Genomic DNA, 21,957 nt, shown 5'->3' with positions numbered 1-21,957 from the left:
GAAGCAAGGCTAAAATGACATTCCTTCCCAGGACAAACTGAAATGTAATGTTGTATCAGCAATAATAATTAGAGAGCATCTTCTATCATATCTAGGTTGCAGGCGAATTTAGAAGGCCTTGAGAAGAATCTAATATCTAGTTCCCAGGACAGAAGGGAAGGGTAAGATTTAAATGGGATGTGAAGGCAATCTGGCTGGGACAAAACTGTCTCCCCATTGATCATCAGTGTTGCTTTGGCTGATTTTGCCTGGTAGGTGGGTGTTTTCTTTCTCCCTCACCACTCCACGTGAGCCTTTCCCCAATCGGCACGTCGAGTGAAAGTAGACAACCATTTCAAATCAAAGAAATATACTGTTTTTCAGTCAAGATATTGTTCGTATCAATGGTGACACATATCTCACATCTCCCCAAATAATAAGGCCAAGTGTTCAGCTGGGGTGGTATTCCACCAGTTTTGGCCTGATTCGGTCAAACCGGTAGCTCCGTAGATAATCTGTGAGCGAACCGGTTTGCTCCAACGATCAGCTGCTGGGCCTGCCCGCCCACCCGGGCTCCATACTGACCTTTATTTCCTGCTTTTCAACCTCAGCTGCATTGCGTCGCACAGCAGATTGCCGTGCGTCAGCTGTTGAAGATACAGAGAGAGTGAAGGTGTGCAAGAGAAGGTCAGTAGGAAAGCCTCTGCGCACACACAAGCATGCCCACCAAGCCATGCCCACCAAGGTGTTCAGCCTTTCCTGGCATTGGTATGTCAAAAGAATCATTTGGGGTTCCAACGTGAGCCTGGGATCGTGCAACACTAAATAAAAATGAAATCCAGACAGTTGTGGGGAAAGGAGAAATATTTATACCCTAAACCAAAGGGGTTTGCTTTGGGGCCAGCTGCAGTACAGGGACTCAGTTTTACAGGGGAGCTTGGCCTGGGTGTAGAAGTGTCTACATGCTGATTCTAGGGTGACACTTGAGAGTCGTGTGTGTGTGTATGTGTGTGTGTGTGTGTGTGTAGATAAGTCATCTGTGATGTTTATTCTTGTGAACATGCAGTTCTGCTGGGAGACCTGATTTAATTAACTATATTTGTATTTACAGACCTTCTCCTTTGATATGTGGACTAGGTCTGGGGAACTTATTTGAGGATTTGAGGAAGTTTGAGTAAAAGATTTTTCCCCATTTGCTATTTTTACTTGATGAAGTTTGACTGTCAATCATCTAAAGGAGACACTGATTCTCAGTCTGTTGTGCATTCTGTTAATGTTTCAAGAAAAGATGGAAACAGTATAAAGGATAAAATACACTGCTCAAAAAAATAAAGGGAACACTTAAATAACACAACTCCAAGTCAATCACACTTCTGTGAAATCAAACTGTCCACTTAGGTAGCAACACTGATTGACAATCAATTTCACATGCTGTTGTGCAAATGGAATAGACAACAGGTGGAAAGCACAGGCAGTTAGGAAGACATCCCCAATAAAGGAGTGATTCTGCAGGTGATGCCACAGACCACTTCTCAGTTCCTATGCTTTCTGGCTGATGGTTTGGTCACTTTCGAATGCTGGCGGTGCTTTCACTCTAGTGGTAGCATGAGACTGAGTCTACAACCCACACAAGTGGCTCAGGTAGTGCAGCTCATCCAGGATGGCACATCAATGCAAGCTGTGGCAAGAAGGTTTGCTGTGTCTGTCAGTGTAGTATCCAGAGCTTGGAGGAGCTACCAGGAGACAGGCCAGTACATCAGGAGACGTGGAGGAGGCCATAGGAGGGCAATGACCCAGCATCAGGACCGATACCTCTGCCTTTTGTACAAGGAGGGACAGGAGGAGCACTGCCGGAGCCCTGCAAAATGACCTCCAGCAGGCCACAAATGTGCATGTGGCTGTTCAAATGGTCAGAAACAGACTCCATGAGGGTGGTATGAGGGCCTGACGTCCACAGGTGGGGGTTGTGCTTGAAGCCCAACACCCTACAGGACGTTTGGCATTTGCCAGAGAACACCAAGATTGGCAAATTCACCACTGGCACCCTGTGCTCTTCACAGATGAAAGCAGGTTCACACTGAGCACATGTGACAGACGTGACAAGGTCTGGAGACGCTGTCGAGAATGTTCTGCTGCCTGCAACATCCTCCAGCATGACCGGTTTGTCAGTGGGTCAGTAATGGTGTGGGTGGCATTTCTTTAGGGGGCCACACAGCCCTCCATGTGCTCTCCAGAGGTAGCCTGACTGCCATTAGATACCGAGATGAGATCCTCAGACCCCTTGTGAGACCATATGCTGGTGCGGTTGGCCCTGTGTTCCTCCTAATGGACGACAATGCTGGACCTCATGTGGCTGGAGTGTGTCAGCAGTTCCTGCAAGATGAAGGCATTGATGCTATGGACTGGCCCGCCCGTTCCCCAGACCTGAATCCAATTGAGACTCTGGAAAGAGTGCATAGAAGAAAAACAAAGATGATTATGGGGCTGGAGGCTAAAACATATAAAGAACAGTTGCAGGAATTGGGTATGGCTAGTCTAGTAAAAATAAGGACTTGGGGAGACATGACAGCAGCATTCCAATATTTGAGAGGCTGACACAAAGAAGAGGGAATCAACTTATTTTCCAAAGCACCAAAAGACAAGACAAGAAGCCATGGATGGAAACTAATCAAGGAGAGAAACAACCTAGAACTAAGGAGAAATTTCCTAACAGTAAGAACAATTAATCAGTGGAACGACTTGCCTTCAGAAGTTGTGGGTGCCTCCATCCCTGGGGTTTTTTAAAGAGAAGATTGGACAACTATTTGTCTGGAATGTTATAGATCTCCTGCGTGAGTAGGGAGTTGGACTAGAACAGGGGTTTCCAACCTTGGCCACTTTAAGACTTGTGGACTAGAAGGTCCCTTCCAACTATGTTATCATGTTATTTTTCATTTAAGATCCCTACACTCTGTAGTTTGGATTGGGTTATGTATGTTATGTCATGCCATGCCATGCCATTCTGTGCCGTTCTGTTCCATGCCATGCCATGCCATGCCATGCCATGCTATGTTATGTTTTGCTTTGCTTTTATTATTTTATGCCACTTCCAACCTGGCAGACTTAAGAACCTTGTTTATGAACTTTCGGCTATTTTTTTCCCCTCTCATCTGGTTTATTTTATTTTCTATTTTTCATTTCATTTCATTTTTATTACGTATCTATTTTTTTCCCTTATCTGGTTTATTTTTCTCTTCTCTATTTTATGTTATTTTCTATTTCATTTCATTTCATTTCATTTCACTGCTATTATTTTTGACATCTTTTGTGCCACTTCAGCCTGGCAGACTTAAGCACCTTGCTTATTAATGTTAACCTGTTTTTTTCTCTTATCTGGTTTATTTTTCTCTTCTCACACTTTTATTTTATTTCATTTCATTGTTCCTATCTTTGATTATTTTGATGCCAGGCCTGGCCAAGTTAAGCCCCTTGCTTATGAACATTCAACTATTTCTCTTCTTTTCTGGTTTATTTTTCTCCTCTCTTCTCTAACTTATTTTATTTTATTACTTTATTCTCTTATTTTTTATTTGATTTCACTTCCTTTTTTATTATTTTTTGACAATTTATGCTACTCAGCTTGGCATAATGTCACTTATGAACATTCAGGTATTTCTTCCTGTTCTCTGATTTATTTTTCTCTTCTCTAATTTATTTTATTATTTTATTTTCTATGTTTTATTTCATTTCATTTCACTTTTATTATTTTTCACAACTTTTATGCCACTTCAGCACACCAAACTTAAGTTCTTCGCTTATGAACATTCAATTATTATTTTTCTCTTCTTCAGGAGAACCAAACCAGTTTCATCTCATTCAGACTGACCAGGAGATGTCAAACCAGCCTTATCCTAGTTATAGTTGCCTTCTTTTGATATCTGGATTTACTTCCTCCCCTTATGTCCATGAAGACTCAATCATCCAGGCCAAAGGCGTCTAAAGGTTGAATTTTGGCAACTGGACAACCTTTGTTAATCTGAGATATTAATCTGGGATCCAAGCAACTTCATCACTCAGAGAAAAATTAGTTAGGCAAAGAGTCAGAGAGTGGTTAGAAGGTAGAAACTCTTGCCACAACAATTTCAGGGGTTTGTCTCAGGGGTGGGATTCGATTTTTTTAACAACCGGTTCTGTGGGTGTGGCTTAATTGGTGGGCATGTGCCTGGATGGACATGTGACTGGCTGGGCATGGCCAACTCAACATCACTCACATTGAGGCACGCATCTCCTCGCCTGGCCTGTCATGACTGTGGGGATGCTACAATAGTCGTAAGTGTGAAAAATGGTCATAAGTTGCTTTTTTCAGTGCCATTGTAACTTTGAATGGTCGCTCCACACAAGCAAAGTACCAGCAAAGGAAGGGAAAAAACTCCAGAGAAGTTCCAGAGACAGGAAGTCTAGTCCTGCCAAGAATGTAATAAGAGTTAATGGAAAGGCAGTTTCTGTAAGCAACCCTAGAATGTTTCCTTCCTGCCTTCCTTACAGGATTAGGCCTGTAATTTCTTCTAACAACTGGTTCTCCAAACTGCTTAGAATGTTAACAACTGGTTCTAGCAAATAAGTGCAACCTGTAGAATCCCACCCCAGTTTCTCTCCAAAATGGTTTGCATCAATGAAGACTCATCAATCATCTGGATGCCAGATTGCTGCTAAGATTCAGTAAGACCTCTAAACTACAACTCCCTCACAGGTTTATAATTTATTAGGAAGTCAGAAGCAGGAATTTCAATAAGAAGGCAGGTTGAGCTAAAAAATCTGGAGATGGCAAAGATCATCTCTTCCTTCCAAGGCAGAGTTCCCCAACATTTCCAGGTTGGTGGCCCAGAGCCAGGAGGGGGGCATAAAGAGGAGATGATTTTGTGGGAGGGGCAGGCACATGTGTGTGTGTATGTGCCGCATGCACCCACCACTAGACTGGTGCAAATAGGACTGCAAGTGCCTGCAATGTGGGCCACACGAGTGAGGCTGCAACTGCCTGCAATACTTGTGCAAGTGGGGCCACAACGACCCATGACAATGCTTGCATGAGTGCAGCCACAACTGCCCACGATGACACTGATGCAAGTGGGGCCACAACCTCCCCTGACATGGCAACATTTGCACAAGTGGGGTTGTGCATGCGCACAAGCACATGTGCACCACTCATGCGGCCCAGTAGCAATTAGGCCATAGCCCAATATTGGGCCATAGTCTACAGGTTGAGGACCCCTACCAAAAGGCACCCTAGATCTGTGATTGGAATGTAGCAAGGAGGTGAATTCCCAAGTGGGAGGGGCTGCATTCCAGAGGAGTAACAGGCAACTCACTCCAGATATGCAGTGTGAGAGAAAGAGGATGAAGACCGTCCCTCCCTAATAGTTCATAGAATATATTGTAGATGCAGAGAGTAGAGTGCTTTAGTTTGGCTAGATTCTGGCTATGGGTGTCGAACAATAAAGAATTCAGTTTGAAAGAATCACGTGTTATTCTTGGCTTGGGGCCTGACAATGTCACCTATTTTAACAAGGTTGTCTCAGCTTTCCATCCTTCCGAGGTGGATAAAATGAGGACCCAGATTGTCAGGGGCAATATGCTGACTCTGTAAACTACTTAGAGAGGGCTGTAAAGCAGTGATGGAAGTCATTTTTTTTTACTACCGGTTCTGTGGGCGTGGCTTGGTGAGCGTGGCAGGGGAAGGTATACTGTAAAATCTCCAACCAGAGGTGGTATTTGCCGGTTCTCTGAACTACTCAAAATTTCCGCTACCGGTTCTCCAGAACTGGTTAGAACCCGCTGTTCTACCTCTGCTGTAAAGTAATGTAAAGTGGTATATAAATCTAAATTCTATTGCTATTAAGGAAATAATTTCATCTAAAATGTCCTAGCAATTTTTTTTAATCTACAGGTAGTCCTCAATTTACAGCCAAAACTGAACCCAAAATTTCTATTGCTAAGTGAGACAATTGTTAAGTGAGTTTTGCCCCCATCTTACAACCTTCCTGGTCATAGTTGTTAAGGAATTCACTGCAGTTGTTAAATCAATAACATGGTTGTTAATCTGTTAATTCCCCATTGACTTCGCTTATCAGAACGTCACAAAAGGTGATCACACAACCCTTAGGACACCTCAAACAATCCGTTGCCAAGCATCTGAATTTTGCTGCATGGGGATGCTGCAATGGTCATATGTGTGAAAAACCATAACAAGTCACTTTTTTCAGTGTCGTTGTAAGCTTGAACTAAATGAACTGATGTAAATCAAGGACTACCTGTATTCTAAAATAAGTTCTTCACTGGGGCTAAACTCAGACAAGTCAGAAGCCATCAAAGTACCATATTTCCATGGTAGTGGGATCCTGCACCCTGCCTTTCCACTGTCTAAGAATGCATTAAAAGATGGCATTCCTCCTTACCATCTAATACAAGAGCCTTCAAAATGTAGAGAATGTGACACCCCTGATAAATCTGCACTGGCTTTGAATCAAAGCAAGTGATCTCCCGGTGAGATAATATACAATTCCTCCTTTCTTTGAAGTGAAGATAAATAATTCCAAACAGAGGTCATTGCAGAACGTAATTATAACTTCACTGCACATTGTTATATCTTTTACACCTGCCTGGAAACCTTGCCAATAAATTGTTGGCAAACTGAAGCAAATTTGTGTCCCTACAATTCTTGAAATAAAGGAGAGCTTTTTATTACAGATGAGACTGGTGCATTTTTTTCAACTCCCCTCTTCAAGACCTGGGAAGTTTAGATAATCTTTGCAGTTCCCTTGGGCTGAGAAAAGAAATTTGTTGCAATAATCTGTTTATTTACAGGCTGGTCAAGTATTAATGTAGCTCTCCGAGACACATTCTGTGGAGTGATAAAACCACTTCCAAACCTTCAAGCTTTCTAACTGTCTTTATGCTTATTTCCAATTTCAAGAGGAAGGAGATTAGTGGGTGGAAGTAATTTAAGGAGTTGTTTTTGCTAACTGCAAAATGTTTTGGGCAAGAGACCAAGTGTCAAAATAGCGATAGCAATAGTACTTATACCTATATATTGCTTCACAGTGCTTTACGGCCCTTTCTAAGCAGTTTACAGAGTCAGCATATGGCCCCCAACAATCTCATTTTACCAACCTCATTTTACCAACCTCGGAAGGATGGAAGGCTGAGTCAACTTTGAGCCTAGTAAGATTTGATCTGTATACACACACATACGCATACATACACATAGATGCATATACATATACACATAAGCATATACATATACATACATACTGGCACATACATACATATATCATATACATACATGTTGTGGCTCGGAGGTTTGAGCCTGCTTTGTCAGAGGTCGAGGACTTGGACAATGAGGAAGAGGAGGATTTGGCTCTGAGGTTTGAGCCTGCTTTGTTAGAGGATTTGGAGTTGCCTTCCTCCCCAGGACTTTCCTCTTCAGCAAGACCTTCCTCCCTGATTGTGCCTCAGGTGTCGGCAGATAACCAGGAGAAAGTATCAGAGTCTCTGACTGAAGATCAAGCTGAGGAATGCTGGCTTGATGTGAGGCAATGGCGCAGGAAAAAGTGCGAGTTGCAACGCAGAAAGGACGAATCAGAGACTGAGATGAGGGACTGACACGCCCCACAAGGAATAAAAGTGGGTGTGTTCGCTCTGAGAACTTGTTCGGGACAATGTGTTAATTTAGTGAGAGCAGCTTCAAGTATCCTGTGTGCGGAGACGGCTTGTGATTTATATTCTTGCTTTATTGTCGGACTTGGCAGACAGCTTGTGTGAGACTGCCAAGAACCTTATCAGCTTAAGGAATTTAACCCTGTAATTTCTGGACTTGCTTGCTTGTCTGTTTTCAGTTGGGAATTTGGACTTCTCACCTGGTTGGTACAGGTGAGACATAACACATACACACTCGATGTGTCAGCTTTGGAAGCCTTACTAATACCAGAAGCTTCCACGCTGCCACATTCCTGTGCCTGGGAATGTAGGAGGGGGGATTTTTAGAGTGTGGTAGTTAGACATAATAGCATTCTTCTTTTCGGTTAAGGTCATGTTATTCCTGCACCTGGATGAGGAGTGGTTGGAGGGATGTCTCATGTTGGGATGGTTGGTGCTTGGACCATGTGATGGACTGATGGGTGCAGGAGTTGAGTTTTGACTTTTGAATTACTAAGGGAAAACCAGGAACTCTCAGATTTGGGTTTTCCCAGATGTGCCAGTATACCTACTCTAATAAAAGGAAACTTTGAGAAAATGCCTGTCTCAGAGTTTTTCATTGGAGTTGGGTTTTTCTGGAACCCAGACATTATGTTGCAGCAGTGATGGGATTCAATTTTTTTTACTACCGGTTCTGTGGGCATGGCTTGGTGGGCGTGGCAGGGGAAGGATACTGTAAAATCTCCAGTCAGAGATGGTATTTACCGGTTCTCTGAACTACTCAAAATTTCTGCTACTGGTTCTCCAGAACTGGTCAGAACCTGCTGAATACCACCTCTGGGCTGAAGGCATGGCAGAAGTAATTACTACAACTTATTGAGGAAGCTTTCAAGGATGCCTGGGTACCCCCAATTTTTAGCCAATACTTACACTGCTGTAACACAAAGAGAACAGTGCAGTCGTGATTCTTCATTAAGGCTATTCTGATTAATGTTTATGTTTTTCTGCTACAGATAGTCTAAGATGGATGGCATATAGACCAAGCACATAAGGAGAAAACCTCTACTCAGTTTCGAGCTCAAAGGAGTTATAACAGCATTTGAGAATAAGTTTGGAAGATGGTGGGGTGGGTTGCCAAAGGAATGATCAGATAAGAGAGCATAGCCTACAGTTGCATAATGGGCAGAGAAAGAAATTAAGAAAATATCTTCCCTAACTCTCTAAAGAAGGAATAGGAGTGACATGATAGCAATCTTCCAATATTTATGGGGCGGTCACAAAGAATAGGGGGGACAATCCAGGGGTGGGGTTTGAATAACTTAACAACCGGTTCTCTGGCTGGGTAGGCATAGCTGGTTGGTCATGTAACTGAGTGGGTGACATCACGCATCACACCCAGCCCTGCCTCTCGACCTCTCACCTCAAAAGCAGAGGTAACTGGCTGGGACTAATGCCACTACTGACTGCCCCCGCATCTACCTGTTTTTTGGATTTTTTCAGGCCATTTTGGAGGCACTTTCAGGCCATTTTTCAGGTCATGTTAAGGCCATTTTTGGTCCAAAAAACTTAAGAAGTTACATACATGTAAGTACCCACGAAAACTTAAGAAAAACATATATATATATATATATATATATATATATATATATATATATATATATATATACATACATACATACACACACAAACACACACACACACACACACACACACACACACACATATATATATATATATATATATATTTGTTTTCTGAGGTTCTCGGGTATTTATATGTGGATCTTTGGTTGTTCGGTTTTCTCCCGTAAGATTGAAGTATCTAGGCAACGTTTCGATGAAGTCTCATTCATCATCTTCAGGCTTCTGTCTCCAGCTCTGTGCTTTTCAGAGTAATGTGAGATTGCAGCTGCTTCCTCCTTTTAACTGCCAGTGGGGGTGGGACTTGATTGGGTGGGGGCTTGGCTGTGTTCTGATTGGGTGGGGGGTTAGCCGTGTTCTGATTGGTTGGAGGCGTGTTCTGTTCAGGTGGGGGCTTGGCTGTGCTCCGGTTAGTCTTAGTTGCTGGGGGATTTGAGCTGGTGAGTTGTGATCTTGCTGTTTGGCTTCTAGTTCGTGGTCCTGTTGCATCTTCATAGTGGGTGTCGGTTTGCTTCATGTATGGCTCGGAGGGGTTTGAAGTGGGTAGTGATGCAGCTGTAGTGCAACTTCTGGTCCATGGTCGTGTCTCATCTTCTGAGTGGGTGAGAGTCTGTTTTCTACATGGAAGTGTGGTGGTGGCATCTTGTGTGGCTCTCATGGGTGTGGGTCTGGTGTCCTTCTTCATGTTAGGTACTCGTCTGTTCATGAGGGCGGGTTTCCAAATGGCTGGAAACTCATTCCAGTTCATCGAGATCATAAAGAAACAAAACTTACAACCTAGCGACCTACTAGTAAGCTTCGATGTCATATCCCTCTTCACCCAAGTGCCAATAAAAGAAGCCTTGACAGCCATCCAAAACAAATACAACCCCCAAGCACATCCTAGATCTAACCAACCACTGCCTATCCAATACATACTTCACCTACAATGGACAAAAATACAAACAAATAGAAGGAGCACCCATGGGATCACCCCTCTCACCTGTCATCGCTAACCTCTACATGGAACACTTTGAAACACAAGCTCTAGAAAAATACGACCACAAACCCAAACTCTGGCTCAGATACGTAGATGACACCTTCATAATCTGGCCACATGGGAAAGAAAAACTGAACAACTTCCTCACACACCTCAACAGCCTACACCCCAAAATACAATTCACCATGGAAACAGAAGCTAACAACCAACTTCCTTCCTAGATGTCTTGGTATACAAAAGACCCAATGGCTCCCTAGGACACACCATCTACCAGAAGAAAACACACACGAACCGCTATCTACATGCACTCTCACACCACCACCCAGCACAGATCAATTCCGTAGCCAAGACACTCATCTCCAGAACAAAATGCCTAGCTGATGAACAACACCAAAAACCCGAACTACACACTCTCACCAACGTACTTACAGCCAATGGATTCCAAAGAAAGAAGATTACCCACCTAATCCAAAAAGAAACCCCAACCAAAATCCAAGACAGAGAACAAGAAAAACGGCAAAGCCCTCCTCCCATATATAAAAGGCACTACAGACAAAATCAGCAAGATCCTCCAAAAACACAACATCAAAACAGCATTCTGCACAAACAGAAAAATATCCACCATCCTAAGAAACCCCAAAGACAAAATCGAATTAGAAAACCAAGGAGTATACGAAATCCCCTGCACTGCCTGCCCTACCACATACATTGGACAAACTAACAGAAGAATAAATGCACGCATTGAAGAACATAAGAACTCAATCAAAAAGAAGAAATGACCTCTTCCCTGGTCCAACACCTCAAAGCCACAGGACATGAAATTGATTTTAAAAATACCAGAACTATCGCCAAAACCGAACACTTCAACAGCAGAATAATCAGAGAAGCCATAGAGATAGAAAAACGCCCACACAGCATGAACAAACGAGATGACACCTCCCGCCTTCCAGCCATTTGGAAACCCGCCTCATGAACAGACGAGTACCTAACATGAAGAAGGACACCAGACCCACACCCATGAGAGCCACACAAGATGCCACCACCACACTTCCATGTAGAAAACAGACTCTCACCCACTCAGAAGATGAGACACGACCATGGACCAGAAGTTGCACTACAGCTGCATCACTACCCACTTCAAACCCCTCCGAGCCATACATGAAGCAAACCGACACCCACTATGAAGATGCAACAGGACCACGAACTAGAAGCCAAACAGCAAGATCACAACTCACCAGCTCAAATCCCCCAGCAACTAAGACTAACCGGAGCACAGCCAAGCCCCCACCTGAACAGAACACGCCTCCAACCAATCAGAACACGGCTAACCCCCCACCCAATCAGAACACAGCCAAGCCCCCACCCAATCAAGTCCCACCCCACTGGCAGTTAAAAGGAGGAAGCAGCTGCAATCTCACATTACTCTGAAAAGCACAGAGCTGGAGACAGAAGCCTGAAGATGATGAATGAGACTTCATCGAAACGTTGCCTAGATACTTCGAATCTTACGCGGGAGAAAACCCGAACAACAAAGATCCATATATATATATATATATATATATATATACAGACAGACAGACAGACAGATACACACACACACATATATGTGTGTGTGTGTGTTCTTAAGTTTTCGTGGGTACTTACATGCATGGTATTCACCTTTGTTCGGGTATTTTCCCACGTCATTATAGTTGTGCTTTTAAAGTTGTAGCAACGTTTCAGCAGAATCTCATCTGCCATCATCAGGCTTCTGTATTGTGTTCATCTGTGAGTCACACTTTTTCAGTTGTTTCAGTTTTAAATTTAGGGCTAGACTACTGCTGTGCCAGAATGGTTTTTTCTTCATCCTGATTGGTTGGGAGTCTTTATCTGTGTTTATTGGTCTTGGAGTTTGCTGTGTTCTGCTTGATTGGTGTTTCTAATATCTTCTGTCTGTTTTGTGGCTTTTTTGTGTCTTGATTGGCTGGCAACATTGTGTTCCTGTATTGGAGGCTTTTAGTGAAACTTGGCTCCGAGTAAATGGACGGCTATCATTTGTTAGGAAGCTAGGTTTCATCTGGGTGCCTGGTTGGGGTGTGTTTGAGCTGGAGGTGTCAGGGGGCATCTGTTTGTGCCCAGGTGTTTGCCTGGCTAGTGGTGTGGAGATTTTTTTGTTTGTGAGTGCAGGCTTCCAAATGATTGACAGTCTGGTGGAATCATCTCTTCTATTCATGCTTTCAGGTCTTAGAGATTAGAATCCATTGGCTGTTAGTACGTTAGTGAGAGTGTGTAGCTCGGTTTTTAGGTGTTGTTTGTCGGCTAAGCATTTTGTTCTGGAGATGAGTGTCTCAGCTACGGAATTGATCTGTGCTGGGTGGTGGCGTGAGAGTTCGTGTAGATAGCAGTTTGTAAATAGCGGTTCCTAAAAACTGAACTACACACTCTCACTAACGTACTAACAGCCAGTGGATTCCAAAGAAAGAAGATTACCCACCTAATCCAAAAAGAAACCCCAACCAAAATCCAAGACAGAGAACAAGAGCCCTCCTCCCATATATAAAAGGTACTACAGACAAAATCAGCAAGATCCTCCAAAAACAACATTAAAACAGCATTCTGCACAAACAGAAAAATATCCACCATCCTAAGAAACCCTAAAGACAAACTCGAGTTAGAAAACCAAGGAGTATATGAAATCCCTTGCACTGCCTGCTCCACCACATACATCAGACAAACTAACAGAAGAATAAGTGCACGCATTGAAGAACACAAGAACTCAATCAAAAAAGAAGAACCGACCTCTTCCCTGGTCCAACACATCAAAGCCACAGGACATGAGATTGACTTTAGAAATACCAGAACTATCACCAAAACCGAACACTTAAACAACAGAATAATGAGAGAAGCCATAGAGATAGAAAAACACCCACACAGCATGAATAAACAAGATGATACCTCCCGCCTACCAACCATTTGGAAACCTGCCCTCATTAACAAACGGGTACCTAACATGAAGAATAACACCAGACCCACACGCACAAGGGCCACACAAGATGCTACCACCACACTTCCACGTAGAAAGCAGACTCACACCCACACAGAAGATGAGACACAACCACGGACCAGAAGCCGTACCGCAGCTGCATCACTACCCACTTCAAACCCCTGTGACTCATACATGAAGCAAACTGACACCCACCATGAAGATGTGGCACGACCACGAACGCGAAGCCAAACAGCAGGATCACAGCTCACCAACTCAAATCCCCCAGCAACTAAGACTAACCTGAGCACAACCAAGCCCCCACCTGAACAGAACACACCCCCAACCAATCATAAGACAGCCAACTCCCCAACCAATCAGAACACAGCCAAACCCCCAACCAATGAGAACACCCCCCCACCCAATCCGAACACAGCCAAGCCCCCACCCAATCAAATTACACCCCACTAGCACTTAAAAGGAAGAAGCAGCTGCAAGCTCACATTACTCCAAGAAGCACAAAGCCGAAGACACAAGCCTGAAGATGATGAATGAGACTTCATTGAAACGTCGCCTAGATACTTCCAATTTTATGCGGGAGAAAACCCAAATAACCAAAGAGAGAGAGAGAGAGAGAGAGAGAGAGGGATAGATAGATAGACAGACAGATAGACAGATAGATAGATAGAGATAGAGATGGTTTTTTCTTCATCCTGATTGGTTGGGAGTCTTGGTCTGTGTTTATTGGTCTTGGAGTTTGCTGTATTCTGCTTGATTGGTGTTTCTAATATCTTCTGTCTGTTTTGTGGCTTTTTTTGTCTTGGTTGGCTGGCAACATTGTGTTCCTGTATTGGAGGCTTTTAGTGCAGCTCGGCTCCGAGTAAATGGACGGCTATCATTTGTTAGAAAGCTAGGTTTCATCTGGGTGACTGGTTGGGGTGTGTTTGAGCTGGAGATATCAGGGGGGATCTGTTTGTGCCCAGGTGTTTGCCTGGCTAGTGGTGTGGAGATTTTTTTGTTTGTGAGTGCAGGCTTCCAAATAATTGACAGTCTGGCGGAATCATCTCTTCTATTCATGCTTTCAGGTCTATTTTCAATCTCTCTCTCTATATATATATATATGCTGTATAATTATGCCAAATCCTATGCAGGACAATGTGTGCCAAGTTCTGGTTTTAACCGTAAAGGACTAGCACTTCAACAATCCTTATAACGTACACATTACCTGTTCTAATTATGGTAAGGGAATTCAAAACAAGGAAAGATGACAAAAACACATTGCATGCTGAGATCCAATGTTTGCTGGCAAAGTATATTTTAATGCTCTTAGAATTATAGACTTGGAAGGAATTTTGGAGATCTCCTAGTCCAACTATCTGCCTAGGAAAGGAACCCTCAATTTTTCCCCAAACAACTGGTTGTCCAACTATTTCTGGTGGTGCAGTGGTTAGAATGTAATATTATATATGGAATGTAATGTTATATATGAAAATTGAGCTTATACACCTAAGAATATAAAGAGCAAGACAGAAGCCATGTCGCTTGTTATTTGACCTGTTAGAGGTCAAAACATTTATGCAAGTTGTTGTTTTGCTAATGTCCTGTCCAATTACAAAATATTATGTCCTTGGCTTAGTTTGCTGGGGAGTCTTGACATTATAAGACATATTAAGGGATATTAATTATCTCTTGTGTAATCTTGTAAAGAGAAAACAGGAAATCTGAAGATAAATGTTGAAGTGAAGAAAATTCGGGAATTTCCAGAGATGCATGAGAGGAGTTATGGAAAAAGACCCAGGACTACCCATGTCTTTCCTATGAAAACCTCTATAACTTTTATATATGGAAAATAGGAAGTGTTATGTAACCATGTAATTATGATAAACCTATATAAGACTGTAAGTATTGGAAGGGAGTGTCTCCTTTTTTCCTAAAATGGTTGTTTTGGGGTAGGGTCCGGTACTGCAATACCTTATATCATAAAGCATCCTATGGGCTCAGATTATCATAGTCTGTTTTAATTATTTTTGATATATTCTCTCACAGGCTAAACTCTGCCCTCAGCTTGGAGTTTGATCCTGACAGGGCTCAAGGCAGACTCAGTCTTCCATCCTTCCAAAGTGAGTAAAATGAGGACCCAGATTGCTGCAGACAATATGCTAACATTGTAAACTGCCCAGAGAGTACTGTAAAGCTCTATGGCACAGTGTATAAGTACTATTGCTATTGCTGGAAAATATGTGATGATGGAGCCCCCCCCCCCCCACATCTCCAGGCAGCAAATAATTTCACTTCTAAATAGCAAGAGCACTTAGACTTATATGCCACTTCATAGTGCTTTACAGCCCTCTCTAAGCAGTTTACAGAATCAGCATATTGCCTCTAACAATCTGGGTCCTCATTTTACTGACCTTGAAAGGATGGAGGGTTGAATCAACCTTGAGCTGGTTAGAATCGAACTGTTGGCAGTGAGCAGAGTTGGCCTGCAATCCTGCATTCTAACCACTGTGACATTACGGTTCTCCTGGTCAAAAAAAAAATCTTCCTTTTTTCAGGATGGGAGCTTCCTCTGTAAAACTTTCACTGTTGGTTCTTGTCCTACTTTCAGACACCGAGGACAATAAGTGAACAGCCTGTTCCCAGGGACAGTCCTGTAAGTATTATTCTGAAGGGAATGAGACATTACAATGCATGGCCTTTCAGTATTTTGTCTGAACCACTGTCACATTCTTGGAGAAGTTAATGTCAGGGTTCCAAGTAACATACCCATAGCAAACAAAACTCTGAGGCAGGCAATTTCTTCAAAGAATAGGTTTATTGGATATGTCATATTGGCACAGGCTGGTAGAAAGCTGACTCTGAATATTTCCATGGTTTTCCACCTAACTAAAAGCAAAAGTTTGTCACTTTCACAAAACAATCAGTCACATGGTCCAATCAGGATACTGTCCAGTTGCTAGGTGACTCCAGTCCTCTCCTTCCAAGCACCTGCAGGAACGTCCTTGGTTCCCACGAGAAAGTATTTTGTTTTGGCTACAACACCCCAACTATCTCTATTTCCCCCTCCCTATCCCTCTTCTCTGGTGTGTCAGCACTGAAGTCTCAAAATGGCCTCAGTCAGGCCAGCTTCAGGGTTGGCAGTTAGTTCTTGAATGGCATTCCAAAATTACATTGATCCCAAATAGAGATGTGAAAGAAACTTGTTCTAGATGCTGAAGCCCTAGAAAGAATGCAGAGAAGAGCAACAAAGATGTCTCGAGGCTAAATCGTACGATGAATCACTAAAGTAACTAGGTTATGTTTAGCCTAATGAAGAGAAGGCTCAGGGGAGACATAATAGCAGTCTTCCAATACTTGAAGGACTGTCACAGAGAAGTCATCAATTTATTCCCAAATATCACTTGAAGGAAGGATAAGAATCAATGGGTAGAAGCTTGTCAGAGGGAGATCCAACTGGGAAATAAGGACAAATTCCTGTCAGTAAGAACAATTAATCAATTGTTTAGCCTGCCTTCCAGAGTTGTGGGAGCTCCTTTGCTGGAGGTTTTTCGAGAAAAGATTGGATAATCTTTGTCCACGATGGGCAGGGAGTTGAACTAGAAGACCTCCAAGGTCCTTTCCAACTCTACAATTCTGTGATTCATTCAGCTAAGCCAAATGTTAGATAGTTGCAAGCCCTCTACAATCTAAGCAAATATAGATGGGAATTTTCCAGACCCCATTTCTATTCCCTCCAATGCGCTCTACGGGCAAGAAGACTTCATGGGACTCTTTATTTGCAGAGACTTCGCCTTGTGGATCCAGGGAGGTAGAAATTCTTGCTCATGACCTCATAACCTGTCCTTTCTATGATGCACCAATACGTGCTCTGAACTCAATTGTTTTCAAATAAAAGGTAATACGGATACATTTAACTTTATTTTTTTATCATTATTTAAGAATTATTTTTAGGGGATGTTAACCCCAGACTCAAATATCTTCACCAACTTCTACAAAGTTGGTATATTGCAAGTACATACTTATTAAACTTGTACAGTGGTGGGGCTTTGAGGGGGATAAGTCTGCCTACCGAGATGAGGTGGACCAGTTGCTTTCGTGGTGTGGAGACAATAACTTGGTCCTCAACGCCAATAAGACCAAGGAACTTATAGTGGACTATAGAAGGAACAGATCAGACATCCAGACCTTGCTTATCAATGGAGACTGAGTGGAGCAAGTGGCCAGTTTTAAGTTTCTGGGTGTTACCATAAAAGAGGATCTGACCTGGGGTTACTCACATTGCAGCACTGGTCAAAAGGGCCCAGCAGAGGTTATACTACGTGAGACTTCTCAGAAAACAACAACTGAATGAAAAACAGCTGGTGAGCTTCTACCGCTGCACCATAGAGAGAATAAAAAACTTACTGCACCAGTGTATGGTTTGCCAATTGCACAGTGGCAGATAGGGCAGCACTCCAGAGGGTTAACGTCATTGCCCAGAAAATCATTGGTTGCCCTCTCCTCTCTTTGGAAGAGCTTTATGGCCCCCACTGCCTTAAGAAAGTTCAAAACATTCTTAAAGATCCATCTCATCCTGGGCACCCCTTTTTTTTTTAATTATTACCATCTGGCAGACAGTACAGGAAAATAAAAACAAGGACAAAAAAGGTTGAAAAACAGCTTCTATCCCAGGGCAGTAACTTTATTGAATTCTACTGTATAGTGCAATATTAATGCAATATCAGGGGTTTTCAATTCAATGTATAGAATGTGAAGGATGTGTGTTTGTGTTTATTTTCATAGTCATAATGTACACTGAAGATGGAATTTAATTCCATTGTATGAGATGCAATGACAATAAAGTAAAGTAAACCACATACTTTAATAAGTATATCCTTATTAAAGTTGGTATGAGCATACCAAAGTGTATTGCTCAAAACTTTTAATTAGATATGTAGTTTCATTGTCCTATTATTTTTTTCCTTTTCCCAGTAATAAATTGTTGTGCATTTCTCTTCTTTACTGTACTCTTTTTATTGTAAAGGCTGGCCAAAGACTGTAATAAAGATATTTGATTTGATTTTTATTTGATTTGATACGAACCATTCAGCCCAAAGCACTGCTTGAATTAGATTCAGTTATGAAAGCCTATAGACATCTGTCTTGGAAATAAATTGGTAATTACTTGTACGAGTAATGCAAATCCTTCAAAAGAAGTGCTTCAGAATATGCAGGAGTATACATGAATATTTCTTTTCAAAGGGTTAAAGCTACCTTTTTTCAGATGTGTACAGCTGATTTAAAAGCTCTTCCCAGCAGTTGCCTTCCAGAGCAGCTCTTTTGAAAGGAGTTGTGCCATCCTATCAGGTAAGGCCTAAATCAAAGATCTAATTTGAGACCTGAATTTGATTGACTCATCAGTTTGACTGACCTGGTCGATTTGAGAGGCCTCCATACCTGTGTACAGATGCTCACAGGATATTTCAGTCCAATTGAAGCTGGCCAGTTTTATTTGAAGCATCAGAATGAAAAGGTTGATTTGGTTCAAAGGGTGAATTGAAAGACATGATTGGATCTAATTGCCTTCAAATCAAAGCCTTCGGATCAAAGCTTCACAAAACCCTAAGGAAGAATGGTCTCTACCTGCATGAGAGAGCATTGAAGAGCAACTGGTTCATCACATGATATGGTGCCAATTTGGCAGGACTGGTCACCTGAGTTTGATGAATGGGGCCTTTTTGTAAGGGCTTCACATCCACAAAGGCCCATTTTTGGGTCAGGACTGAGAGGAGCAGCTGCTACATTTTGATATGAACAACCACAGTGCTTCATTAAAGAAGGGGTCTTTTGATCCATGTGTCAGAGAAGCCAAATGCCCCTTTGAAGTTTGGATTGGCCCTAATGTTCATCACTGTCACTGAGACAAGCATTTTTCAGATCTGGATACATACCTCTTGAAAGTAGGATAGTATGGAGGAGGAGAGAGGGAGATCAGGAGGCAGAGATCCAAATTATGGTGGAGTTTATTTCCATTCCCGGCATCTCTCCTCACTTCAAACAGCTGCCTTAGGTTCTTCCTTCCCCTTGAGAATAATCAGTTGCCATGTTGCCATAGAATAAGACCAGGGGTGGACTGCTACCTGTTCACACCGGTTCAGGCAAACTGATATGAATGATGATCGGTTGGCCCCACCACCCACTCCTGTCCTATATTTCCATGTTTTGTAACTTAGCTGACAGCAGATTGCCATGCCTCAACTATTTTACTCACCGGCACTGAAGTTGTTGTGGTTAGCTGGCAGCAGGTGTGGATGGCTGAGGAGAGCAAAGACTCTCATGAATGGCCAGGACCATCAAGGAGTGGACTGCTTCCTTCAGAGATTGTGGGGGCTGGCAGGAGTGACAAGGAAGTTCCCAAGGAGACTGTGCCAAGTACACATACACAAAGGATTGCTCGGAGGAAAGAACAATTACAGCAGCACTGGCGACTCAGGAGTAAGGCTGCAAGGTAATAGCTCCTCTCTCAAGAGGATAAAAGGCAGGTTTGGTAAAGCGTTCTTTGCAGACAGCAAAGAAGCTCTTAAGCTCAACTGGTGGACATCTTAGTTCGTGTTTGGAAAATCTTGTAAATTAGTTCTTATCTCTGGGTTTTTGGCAGCCTTGACAAACAACTTGGCAAGGCTCTTTCTTGTCGGAGCTAATTAGTGGAAGGCAGCCTTCAGAACAGAATTTGTTATTAAACCTTATAAAATGGGGGCTGCTGCCTTTGTCTGTGTTTGCCCTCTGGGAACCCAGTTGGATCAGAACAGAAGTAGAAGGTAAGTGTCAGCTGGTGCTCCATTCAAAATCCAAGAAAGAAATACTTAGACTCCTTTAATCAGAGAAAAGATATATTTTACTGGAAATCAAGTGGTAGCAACAAAAGAATTCTGAATCTGAGAAAATGGGCGCGTAAACCACATATACAAAGTAATGGCAATGTTCCCACCCCCAATAGCTCAATTGGCTCATCCAATTAAAAGTTGTGTATATCATCATGTGGGCATCTCCAAGTGGTGATGAGGCTTCTGTCCATTGACCTTGACATAGTTTGATAAAGGGTTGCAGCTGCGCATAGCATAGGATAGAAACCTAAGCAAGAATGTACCTCCCCCCAGTTTATACAGTTCTGGTTTGTAACACCTCCAGCTCACTTCCCATAAGCATTCCTCCCTCCCCCACCCCCATTACTTATGACAACCAAAAGATGCAAAGCAAAGGGAGAAAAGGAGAAAATCTTGAAAGCTGACATTCGGTCCTCCTAGAAAAGGGACGTTAGTCCTAAAAAAAAAAATAAAAATAGAAGGTAATAGAAAATATACTTGTAACAGCAACATACTAATTTTTTAGGGTTTATCAGGATATTTAGTACGAAATGCCCTGATAAATGTAGGAGCTCTAATATCCTTCTCATTTACCCACTCAGCCTGGGAAGGAGGAATATGTTTCCAAGCAACCAAATACTGGAGTCAACCCCTTCGTTTTTGAGAATCCAAAATTTCTTTAACTTCAAAATGTTGTTCACCTTCAATTAGCAATGGTACAGGGGGATCAACCTGAGTTGGTCTCAAGTTGGAGGTATGTTCAGGTTTTAATAAACTAACGTGGAAAACAGGGTGGATCTGTCGAAGAGTTTTTGGTAATTTCAGTTGGACTGCCACAGGGTTCACAATTCGTTCAATTGAGAAAGGTCCAACATACTTAGGTCCAAGCTTTTTTGATTTTTGTGTGGTCTGCAAATATCTGGTGGATAAAAAGACCTTGTAACCTACTTGGTATGGTTTTTGTGGAATTCTCTTTTTATCTGCAAATTTTTTTATGAGCTTGATGAGCATCATCTAATGCTTTATGGGTAACCGGTCAGGCAAGCTGGAGCTGTGTTATCCATTCATCTAATGACTGAATGTTAGGTTTCTCCCGTGGAAGCTTGGGTATGGGTACAAAGTCTTGTCCTGAAGCCACTTTAAACGGAATAAACCCAGTACTACTATGTACCGAATTATTATATGCCACCTCAGCAAATGGCAATAGGTCAGCCCAATTATCTTGCTGATAATTTATATAACATCGAAGATAGTGTTCCAATACCGAGTTAGTTCTCTCACAAGCCCCATTGGTTTGTGGGTGGTGGGTGGAGCTTAAGCCCTGGGCAGAGCCCAATAACTTCAGGAACTCCTTCCAAAAGTTTGAGGTAAATTGGACACCCCTGTCTGAGATTATGTGTTTAGGAACCCCTATGTAAAATAAACAGTTTAGCCAACGTTTTTGCAGCTGGGATTTTTGGACAAGGTATGAAATGTACCTGCGCATAGCATAGGATAGAAACCTAAGCAAGAATTTAACCACCACCACCACCCCCAGTTTATACAGTTCTGGTTTGTAACACTTCCATCTCACTTCCCATAACCATTCCCCCCTCCCCCCCCGTTACTTATGACAGTCGAAAGATGCAAAGCAAAGGGAGAAAAGGAGAAAATCTTGAAGGCTGACAGTTAGTTTTATATCTGTAAATTTGCAGTTTTCTAATGCTGCACATGCTCACCAAAACAGTTGTTAAACCAGTAGAATCCCACCACAGAATAAAACCACTAGCCATCTTCTTCCTTCTAACTTATTTGAAGGACATTTGAGATCTTTTCAATGCTACAACAAGATTCCAGAAACACAAAGTATCTTACATGACTAAAACCAATTCTGCCAACGTCACATA

Source organism: Pseudonaja textilis, chromosome 1 (assembly GCF_049901715.1).
Source record: "Pseudonaja textilis isolate UNSWEBS1 chromosome 1, rPseTex1.2, whole genome shotgun sequence".
Lineage (NCBI taxonomy): Eukaryota > Metazoa > Chordata > Lepidosauria > Squamata > Elapidae > Pseudonaja > Pseudonaja textilis.
This window is presented reverse-complemented; position numbering follows the sequence as displayed.